This window comes from Chiloscyllium punctatum, chromosome 30 (genome assembly GCF_047496795.1).
Source record: "Chiloscyllium punctatum isolate Juve2018m chromosome 30, sChiPun1.3, whole genome shotgun sequence".
Classification (NCBI taxonomy): Eukaryota; Metazoa; Chordata; class Chondrichthyes; order Orectolobiformes; family Hemiscylliidae; genus Chiloscyllium; species Chiloscyllium punctatum.
In genome coordinates, this window is record NC_092768.1 from 70,607,235 (window position 1) to 70,617,536 (window position 10,302).

Consider the following 10,302-nt stretch of genomic DNA (forward strand, 5'->3'; position numbering starts at 1 on the left):
GGGGGAAGGAGAGGGGGGAGTAAGGAAGGGGGAAGGAGAGAGGTGGGAAGGAGAGGGGGGAAGGAAGTAGATGGGGAGGAAGGGGGGAAGGAGGGGAGGAAGGAGATGGGTGGAAGGTAGGAGATGGGGGAAGGAAGGAGAGGGGGCAAGGAGGAGGGAAGTGGGGGGGGAGGAGAGAGGGGGAATGAAGGAGATGGGGGGAAGGAGGGGGGAAGTAGGGGGGAGGAAGGAGGGGGGGCAGAAGGAAGGAGAGGGGAGAAGAAGGAGAGGGTGGGAGGGAAGGAGGGGTGGAAGGAAGGAGAGGGGGTGAAGGAGGGGGAGAGGAAGGAGATGGGGGAAGGGAGGAGATGGGGGGAAGGCGAGGGGTGGAAGGAGGGGGGAAGCAAGGGGGAAGGATGGAGGGGGAAGGAAGGGGGAAGAAAGGAGATGGCGAAGGAGGGGGAAGGAAGGGAGAAGGATGGAGGGGGGAAGGAAGGTGGAAGAAAGGAGATGGGGGAATGAGGGGGGAGGAAGTAGAGGGGGGCGAAGGCAGGAGATGGTGGGAAGGAGAGGGGGAAGGAGGGGGGAATAAAGGGGGAAGGTAGGAGAGGGGGAAGGAAGGGGGAAGAAAGGAGGGGGGGAAGTTAGGAGGGGAGAAGAAAGGAGAGTGGGAAGGAAGGAGAGTGGGGGGGAGGAAGGAGAGGGGGGAAGGACGGGGGAGAAGGAAGGGGGAAGTAGATGGGGGAAGGAGGGGTGGAAGGAAGGGGGAAGGAGATGGGGGGAGGAGGGGGGAAGGAGGGGAGGAAGGAGATGGGTGGAAGGAAGGAGAGGGAGCAAAGGGGGGAACGAGGGGGGGAAGGAGAGAGGGGGAATGAAGGAGATGCGGGGAAGGAGGGGGGAAGTAGGGGGGAAGGAAGGAGGGGGGCGGAAGGAAGGAGAGGGGAGAAGAAGGAGAGGGTGGGAGGGAAGGAGGGGTGGAAGGAAGGAGAGGGGATGAAGGAGGGGGGGAGGAAGGAGATGGGGGAAGGAAGGAGATGGGGGGAAGGAAGGAGATGGGGGTGAAGGAGGAGGGAGGAAGGAGATGGGGAAGGAAGGACATGGTGGGAAGGGGGGGAAGGAGGTGGGAATAAAGGGGGAAGGTAGGAGAGGGGGAAGGAAGGGGGAAGAAAGGAGGGGGGGAAGTTAGGAGGGGAGAAGAAAGGAGAGGGGGAAGGAAGGAGAGTGGGGGGAGGAAGGAGAGGGGGAGAAGGACAGGGGGAGAAGGAAGGGGGAAGTAGATAGGGGAAAGGAGGCGTGGAAGGAAGAGGGAAGGAGATGGGGAAGGAGGGGGGCAAGGAGATGTGAGGAAGGAGGGGGGAAGTAGGGGGGAAGGAAGGAGGGGGCAGAAGGAAGGAGATGGGAGAAGAAGGAGAGGGTGGGAGGGAAGGTGGGGTGGAAGGAAGGAGAGGGGGCGAAGGAGGCAGGGAGGAAGGAGATGGGGGGAAGGAATGAGATGGGGAAGAAGAGGGGGGTGAAGGCAGGAGATCGGGGAAGGAGAGGGGGGAAGGTGGGGGGGAATAAAGGGGGAAGGAATGAGAGAGGGAAGGAAGGGGGAAGAAAGTAGTGGGGAAGGTAGGAGGGGGGAAGAAAGGAGAGGGGGAGGGAAGGAGAGTGGGGGGAATGAAGGAGAGGGGGGGAGAGAGGGGGGAAGGAGAGGGGGAAGGAGGGGGGAAGGAAGGGGGAAGGAAGGAGAGGGGGAAGGAAGGGGGAAGAAAGGAGATGGGGGAAGGAAAGAGATGGGGGAAGAAGGAGAGGGTGGGAGGGAAGGTGGGGTGGAAGGAAGGAGAGGGGGCGAAGGAGGCAGGGAGGAAGGAGATGGGGGGAAGGAATGAGATGGGGGAAGAAGAGGGGGGTGAAGGCAGGAGATGGGGGAAGGCGAGGGGAGGAAGGAGGGGGAAGGAAGGGGGAAGGATGGAGTGGGGACGGAAGGGGGAAGAAACGAGATGGGGAAGGAGGGGGGAAGGAAGGAGATGGGGAAGGAAGGAGATGGTGGGAAGGAGAGGGGGGAAGGTGGGGGGGAATAAAGGGGGAAGGAAGGAGAGAGGGAAGGAATGGGGAAGAAAGGAGGGGGGAAGGTAGGAGGAGGGAAGAAAGGAGAGGGGGAAGGAAGGAGAGTGGGGGGAAGGAAGGAGAGGGGGGGAAGAGAGGGGGGAAGGAGAGGGGGAAGGAGCGGGGAAGGAAGGGGGAAGGAAGGAGAGGGGGAAGGAAGTGGGAAGAAAGGAGATGGAGAAGGAGGGGGGAAGGAAGGGGGAAGGAAGGAGATGGGGGAAGGAAGGAGATGGGGGAAGGGAGGAGATGGGGGGAAGGCGAGGGGTGGAAGGAGGGGGGAAGGAAGGGGGAAGGATGGAGTGGAAGGAAGGGGGAAGAAAGGAGATGGCGAAGGAGGGGGAAGGAAGGGGGAAGGATGGAGGGGGGAAGGAAGGTGGAAGAAAGGAGATGGGGGAATGAGGGGGGAGGAAGTAGAGGGGGGCGAAGGCAGGAGATGGTGGGAAGGAGAGGGGGAAGGAGGGGGGAATAAAGGGGGAAGGTAGGAGAGGGGGAAGGAAGGGGGAAGAAAGGAGGGGGGGAAGTTAGGAGGGGAGAAGAAAGGAGAGTGGGAAGGAAGGAGAGTGGGGGGGAGGAAGGAGAGGGGGGAAGGACGGGGGAGAAGGAAGGGGGAAGTAGATGGGGGAAGGAGGGGTGGAAGGAAGGGGGAAGGAGATGGGGGAGGAGAGGGGAAGGAGGGGAGGAAGGAGATGGGTGGAAGGAAGGAGAGGGGGCAAAGGGGGAACGAGGGGTGGAAGGAGAGAGGGGGAATGAAGGAGATGCGGGGAAGGAGGGGGGAAGTAGGGGGGAAGGAAGGAGGGGGGCGGAAGGAAGGAGAGGGGAGAAGAAGGAGAGGGTGGGAGGGAAGGAGGGGTGGAAGGAAGGAGAGGGGATGAAGGAGGGGGGAGGAAGGAGATGGGGGAAGGAAGGAGATGGGGGTAAGGAGAGGGGGGTGAAGGCAGGAGATGGGGAAGGCGAGGGGTGGAAGGAGGGGGGAAGGATGGGGGAATGAAGGGGGAAGGAAGGAGGGGGGCAGGTGGGTGGAGGAAGAGGGAATGAAGGAGAGGGGGGTAGGATGGGGGAAGGAAGGGGGAAGGAAGGAGGGGGGAAGGAGGGGGGAAGGAAGGAGATGGGGGAAGGAGAGGGGGGAAGGAAGGGGGAAGGAAGGAGGTTGGGAAGGATGGAGATGGGGGAAGGAAGGAGATGGGGGAAGGAAGGAGAGGGGGAAGGAAGGAGCGGGGTGAGGAGGGAGGGGGGAAGCAAGGAGAGGGGGGAAGGAAGGAGAGTGGGGGGAAGAAAGGAGAGGGGGAAGGAGAGGGGCGCAAGGAGAGGGGGTGAAGGAGAGGGGAGGGAAGGAAGGAGGGGGGAAAGGAAGGAGAGGGGGGAAGGAGAGGGGGAAGAAGGGGGGAGGAAGGAGGGAGGGAAGGAAGGAGGCGGTAAGGAGAGGGGGGGAGGAAGGAGACCGGGGAAGGAAGGAGATGGGGGAAGGGGGAAGGATGGGGGAAGGAAGGGGGAAGGAAGGAGGGAGGCAGGTGGGGGGAGGAAGGGGGAATGAAGGGGGAAGGAAGGAGAGGGGGGAAGGAGAGTGGGGAGGGAGAGTGGGGGAAGGAGGGGGGAAGGAGGGAGATGGGGTGAAGGAGAGGGGGGAAGGAGAAGGGGAAGGAAGGGGGAAGGAAGGGGGTGTAAGGAGGGGGGAAGGAAGGAGATGGGGGAAGGATTGGAGGGAAGGAGATGGGGGTAGGAAGGAGATGGGGAGGAAGGAGAGGGGGAGGAGGGGGAAGGAAGGAGATGGAGAAGGAAGGAGAGGGGTGGAAGGAGAGGGGGGAAGAAAGGGGGGAGGAAGGAGATGGGGGAAGGAGAGGGGGGAGGAGAGGGGGAAGGAAGGGGGAAGGAAGAAGATGGGAGAAGGAGGGGGGAAGGAGAGGGGAGGAAGGAAGGGGGAAGGAAGATGTGAAAGGAAGGAGATGGGGAAGGGTGGAAGGAGAGGGGGAAGGAGAGGGGGAAAGAGAGGGGGGAAGGAAGGGGGAAGGAAGGAGATTGGAGGAAGGAGGGGGGGAAGGAAGGGGAAGGAATGGGGCAAGGAAGGGGAAGGAAGGAGATGGGGGAAGGAGAGGGGGGAAGGAAGGGGGAAGGAAGGAGATTGGAGGAAGGAGGGGGGGAAGGAAGGGGAAGGAATGGGGCAAGGAAGGGGAAGGAAGGAGATGGGGGAAGGAAGGGGGAAGGAAGGAGATTGGAGGAAGGAGGGGGGGAAGGAAGGGGAAGGAATGGGGGAAGGAAGGGGAAGGAAGGAGATGGGGGAAGGAGAGGGGGGAAGGAAGGGGGAAGGAAGGGGAAGGAAGGACGGGGGGAAGGAAAGGGGGGAAGGAAGGAGATGGGAGGGAAGGAGGGGGGAAGGAGGGGGGAAGAAGGGAGCAGGAAGGGGGAAGGAAGGAGAGGGGGTAGGAGAGTGGGGGAACGAGGGGGGAAGGAAGGAGATGGGATGAAGGAGAGAGGGGAAGGAGAGGGGGAAGGAAGGGGGAAGGAAGTGGGTGAAAGGAGGGGGGAAGGAAGGAGATGGGGGAAGGAAAGGGGGAAGGAAGGAGATGGGATGGAAGGAGGGGGGAAGGAGGGTGGGAGGAAGGAAAGGGGAAGGAGAGAGGGGAAGCAGAGTGGGGGACGGAGAGTGGGGGAAGGAGGGGGAAGGAAGAAGACGGAGTGAAGGAGAGGGGGGAAGGAAGGACGGGGAAGGAAAGGGGGGAGGAAGGAGATGGGAGGGAAGGAGGGTGGGAAGGAGGGGGGAAGAAGGGGGCAGGAAGGGGGAAGGAAGGAGCAGGGGAAGGAGAGTGGGGGAAGGAGAGGGGTGAAGGAAGGGGGAAGGAAGGGGGTGGAAGGAGGGGGGAAGGAAGGAGATGGGGGATGGAGATGGAGGGAAGGAGATGGGGGTAGGAAGGAGATGGGGAGGAAGGAGAGGGGGAGGAGGGGGAAGAAAGGAGATGGGGAAGGAAGGAGAGGGGTGGAAGGAGAGGGGGAAGAAATGGGGAGGAAGGAGATGGGGGGCAGAGAGGGGGGAAGGAAAGAGGAAGGAAGGAGATCGGGGGAAGGAGAGGGGGAGGAGAGGGGGAAGGAAGGGGGAAGGAAGGAGATGTGAAAGGAAGGAGATGGGGAAGGGGGGAAGGAGAGGGGGAAGGAGAGGGGGAAAGAGAGAGGGGGAAGGAAGTTGGAAGGAAGGAGATTGGGGGGAGGAGAGGGGGGAAGGAAGGGGAAGAAAGGGGGGGAAGGAAGGGGGAAGGAAGGAAATGGGGGAAGGAGAGGGGGGAAGGAAGGGGGAAGGAAGGTGGAAGGAGGAGATGGGGGAAGGAGAGGGGGCGGAAGAATGGGGAAGGAAGGTGGAAGGAAGGAGAGGGGGGAAGGAAGGAGATGGGGAGAAGGAAGAAGCGGGTGAAGGAGGGGGGGAAGGCAGGAGATGGGGGAAGGAGAGGGGGATGGAGGGGGGAAGAAGAGGGGGGAAGGAGGGGGGAAGGAAGGAGATGGGGAAAGGAGAGGGGGGAAGGAAGGGGGAAGGAAGGAGATGGGGAGAAGGAAGAAGTGGGTAAAGGAGGGGGGGAAGGCAGGAGATGGGGGCAGGAGAGGGGGTGAAGGAGAGGGGAGGAAGGAAGGGGGAAGGAGAGAGGGAGGAAAGAGAGGGGGAAGGAGAGATGGGGAAATGAGAGGGGGGAAGGAAGGGGGAAGGAAGGGGGAGGAGAGAGGGGAAGGAAGGAGATGGGGAAAGGAGGGGGGAAGGGGGAAGGAAGGAGATGGTGGTGAAGGACAGGGGGGAAAGAGAGGGGGCAGAATGAAGGAGATGGGGGAGAAGGGGAGGGGGGAAGGAGAGAGGGGGAGAAGGAAGGAGAGGGAGGTGTAAGGGGGAGCCAGGAAGGAGATGGGGTGTAGGAGGGGGGGAAGGAAGGATGGGGGAAGGAAGAACAGGGGGGAGGAAGGAGGGGGGCAGGGAAGGAGGGGGGAAGGAAGGAGATGGGGGCAGGAGAGGGGGGAAGGAAGGAGATTGGGGGGAGGAAGGAGATGGGGAGAAAAAAGGAGAGGGAGTTGAAGGAGGGGGAGGAAGGAGATGGGGGGAAGGAAGGAGATCGGGGTGAAGGAGGGGGGGGAAGGAAGGGGGAAGGAAGGAGATGGGGAAGGAAGGAGATGGGGGAAGGAAGGAGATGGGGAAGGAAGGAGAGGGGGGAAGGAAGGGGGAAGGAAGGAGATGGGGAAAGGAGAGGGGGGAAGGAAGGGGGAAGGAAGGAAATGGGGGAAGGAAGGAGATGGGGAGAAGGAAGAAGTGGGTAAAGGAGGGGGGGAAGGCAGGAGATGGGGAAAGGAAGGAGAGGGGGAAGGAGAGGGGGAAGAAGGGTGGAGGAAGGAGGGAGGGAAGGAAGGAGGGGGGAAGGAGAGGGGGGGGAGGAAGGAGACCGGGGAAGGTAGGAGATGGAGGAAGGGGGATTGATGGGGGAAGGAAGGGGGAAGGAAGGAGGGAGGCGGGGAGGGGTAGGAAGGGGGAATGAAGGAGAGTGGGGGAAGGAAGGGAGAAGGAAGGAGATGGGGAAAGGAGAGGGGGGAAGGAAGGGGGAAGGAAGGAAATGGGGGAAGGAAGGAGATGGGGAGAAGGAAGAAGTGGGTAAAGGAGGGGGGAAGGCAGGAGATGGGGGAAGGAAGGAGAGGGGTGGAAGGAGAGGAGGTGAAGGAGAGGGGAGGGAAGGAAGGAGGGGGGAAAAGAAGGAGAGGGGGGAAGGAGAGGGTGAGGAAGGGGGAGGAAGGAGGGAGGGAAGGAAGGAGGGGGGAAGCAGAGGGGAGGAGGAAGGGGACGGGGAAGGAAAGAGATGGGGGAAGGGGGGAAGGATTGGGGAATGAAGGGGGGAAGGAGTGGGGGCAGGTGGGGGGAGGAAGGGGGAATGAAGGAGAGGGGGGGAAGGAGGGGGGGAAGGAAGGGGGAAGGTCGGAGATGGGGAAGGAAGGAGATGGGGGAAGGAAGGAGATGGGGAAGGAAGGAGAGGGGGAAGGAAGGAGCAGGGTAACGAAGGAGAGGGGAAGAAAGGAGAGGGGGGAAGGAAGGAGAGTGGGGGGAAGGAAGGAAAGGGGGAAGGAGGGGGCACAAGGAGAGGGGGTGAAGGAGAGGGGAGGGAAGGAAAGAGTGGGGAAAGGAAGGAGAGGGGGAAGGAGAGGGGGAAGAAGGGTGGAGGAAGGAGGGAGGGAAGGAAGGAGGGGGAAGGAGAGGCGGGGGGGGAGGAAGGAGACTGGGGAAGGAAGGAGATGGGGGAAGAGGGAAGGATGGGGGAAGGAAGGGGGAAGGAAGGAGGGAGGCCGGGGGGGGGGGTAGGAAGGGGGAATGAAGGAGAGTGGGGGAAGGAGTGGGTAAGGAAGGGGGAAGGAAGGAGATGGGAGGGAAGAAGGGGGGAGGGAGGGTGGAAGGAAGGAGAGAGGGGAAGGAGAGAGGGGAAGCAGAGTGGGGGAAGAAGAGTGGGGGAAGGAGGGGGAAAGAAGGAGATGGGGTGAAGGAGAGGGTCGAAGGAAGGTCGGGGCAGGAAAGGGGATAAGGAAGGAGAAGAGAGGGAAGGAGGGTGAGAAGGAGGGGGGAAGAAGAGGGCAGGAAGGGGGAAAGAAGGAGTGGGGGGAAGGAGAGTGGGGGTAGGAGAGTGGGGGAAGGAGAGTGGGGGAAGGAGGGGGGAAAGAAGGAGATGTGGTGAAGGAGAGGGGGGAAGGAGAGGGGGGAAGGGAGGGGGAAGGAAGGGGGTGGAAGGAGGGGGGAAGGAAGGAGATGGGGGAAGGATATGGAGGGAAGGAGATGGGGGTAGGAAGGAGATGGGGAGGAAGGAGAGGGGGAGGAGGTTGAAGGAAGGAGATGGGGAAGGAGGAGAGGGGTGGAAGGAGAGAGGGGAAGCAGAGTGGGGGAAGGAGAGTTGGGGAAGGAGGGGGGAAGGAAGGAGATGGGGTGAAGGAGAGGGGGGAAGGAGAGGGGGGAAGGAAGGGGGAAGGAAGGGGGTGGAAGGAGGGGGGAAGGAAGGAGATGGGGGAAGGACATGGAGGGAAGGAGATGGGGGTCGGAAGGAGATGGGGAGGAAGGAGAGGGGGAGGAGGGGGAAGGAAGGGGGAAGGAAGGAGATGGGGAAGGAGGGGGGAAGGAGAGGGGAGGAAGGAAGGGGGAAGGAAGGAAATGTGAAAGGAAGGAGATGGGGAAAGGGGAAGGAGAGGGGGAAAGGGGGGGAAGGAAGGGGGATGGAAGAAGATTGGGGGAAGGGGGGGGGGAAGGAAGGGGAAGGAAGGGGGAAGGAAGGGGGAAGGAAGGGGGAAGGAAGGAGATGGGGGGAAGGAGAGGGGGGAAGGAAGGGGGAAGGAAGGACGGGTAAGGAAAGGGGGGAAGGAAGGAGATGGGAGGGAAGGAGGGGGGAAGGAGGGGGGAAGAAGGGGGCAGGAAGGGGGAAGGAAGGAGAGTGGGGTAGGAGAGTGGGGGAAGGAGAGTGGGGGAAGGGGGGGAGGGAAGGAGATGGGGTGAAGGAGAGAGGGGAAGGAGAGGGGGAAGGAAGGTGAAGGAAGTGGGTGGAAGGAGGGGGGAAGGAAGGAGATGGGGGATGGAGATGGAGGGAAGGAGATGGGGGTAGGAAGGAGATGGGGAGGAAGGAGACGGGGGAGGAGGGGGAAGGAAGGAGATGGGGAAGGAAGGAGAGGGGTGGAAGGAGAGGGGGGAAGAAATGGGGAGGAAGGAGATGGGGGGGAAGAGAGGGGGGAGGAAAGAGGAAGGAAGGAGATCGGGGGAAGGAGAGGGGGAGGAGAGGGGGAAGGAAGGGGGAAGGAAGGAGATGGGGGAAGGAATGGGGAAGGAGAGGGGAGGAAGGAAGGGGGAAGGAAGGAGATGTGAAAGGAAGGACATGGGGGAAGGGGGAAGGAGAGGGGGAAGGAGAGGGGGAAAGAGAGGGGGGAAGGAAGTTGGAAGGAAGGAGATTGGGGGAAGGAGAGGGGGGAAGGAAGGGGAAGGAAGGCGGGGAAGGAAGGGGGAAGGAAGGAAATGGGGGAAGGAGAGGGGGGAAAGGAAGTGGAAAGGAAGGTGGAAGGAGGAGATGGAGGGGAAGGGGGAAGGAAGGAGATGGGGGGGAAGAAGAGGGGGCGGAAGAAGGGGGAAGGAAGGTGGAAGGAGGAGATGGACGGGAAGGGGGGAAGGAAGGTGGAAGGAAGGAGATGGGGGGATGGAGGAGGGGGAAGGAAGGTGGAAGGAAGAAGGGGGTGAAGGAGGGGTGGAAGGCAGAAGATGGGGGAAGGAGAGGGGGGATTGAGGGGGGAAGGAAGGGGGAAGGAGAGGGGGTGAAGGAGAGGGGAAGAAGGAAGGGGGAAGGAGACAGGGAGGAAAGAGAGGGGGAAGGAGAGATGGGGAAATGAGAGGGTGGAAGGAAGGGGGAAGGAAGGGGGGAGGACGGAGATGGGGAACAAGAGGGGGGAAGGAAGGGGGAAGGAAGGAGATTGGGGGAAGGAAAGGGTGGAAGGAAGGGGGAAGGAAGGAGTTGGGGAAGGAGAGGGGGGAAGGAAGGAGATTGGGGGAGGAAGGAGATGGGGAGAAAAAAGGAGAGGGAGTTGAAGGAGGGGGAGGAAGGAGATGGGGGGAAGGAAGGAGATCGGGGGGAAGGGGGGGGAAGGCAGGAGATGGGCAGAAGGAGAGGGGGGATGGAGGGGGGAAGGAGATGGGGAAGGAAGGAGATGGGGAGGAAGGGGGGGCAAGGAGGGGAGAAAGGAGATGGGTGGAAGGACGGAGATGGGGGAAGGAAGGAGAGGGGGCAAGGGGAGGAATGAGGGGGGAAGGAGAGAGGGGAATGAAGGAGATGGGGGAAGGAGGGGGGAAGTAGGGGGGAAGGAAGGAGGGGGGGCAGAAGGAAGGAGAGGGGAGAAGAAGGAGAGGGTGGGAGGGAAGGAGGGTTGGAAGGAAGGAGAGGGGGTGAAGGAGGGGGAGAGGAAGGAGATAGGGGGAAGGAAGGAGATGGGGGGAAGGAGAGGGGGGTGAAGGCAGGAGATGGGGGGAAGGCGAGGGGTGGAAGAAGGGGGGAAGGAAGGGGAAAGAAAGGAGATGGGGGAATGAGGGGGGAAGGAAGGAGATGGGGAGAAGGAAGGAGATGGGGGTGAAGGAGGGGGGAGGAAGGAGATGGTGGGAAGGAGAGGGGGGGTAGGAGGAGGAATAAAGGGGGAAGGCAGGAGAGGGGGAAGGAAGGGGGAAGAAAGGAGGGGGAAGGTAGGAGGGGAGAAGAAAGGAGAGGGGTAAGGAAG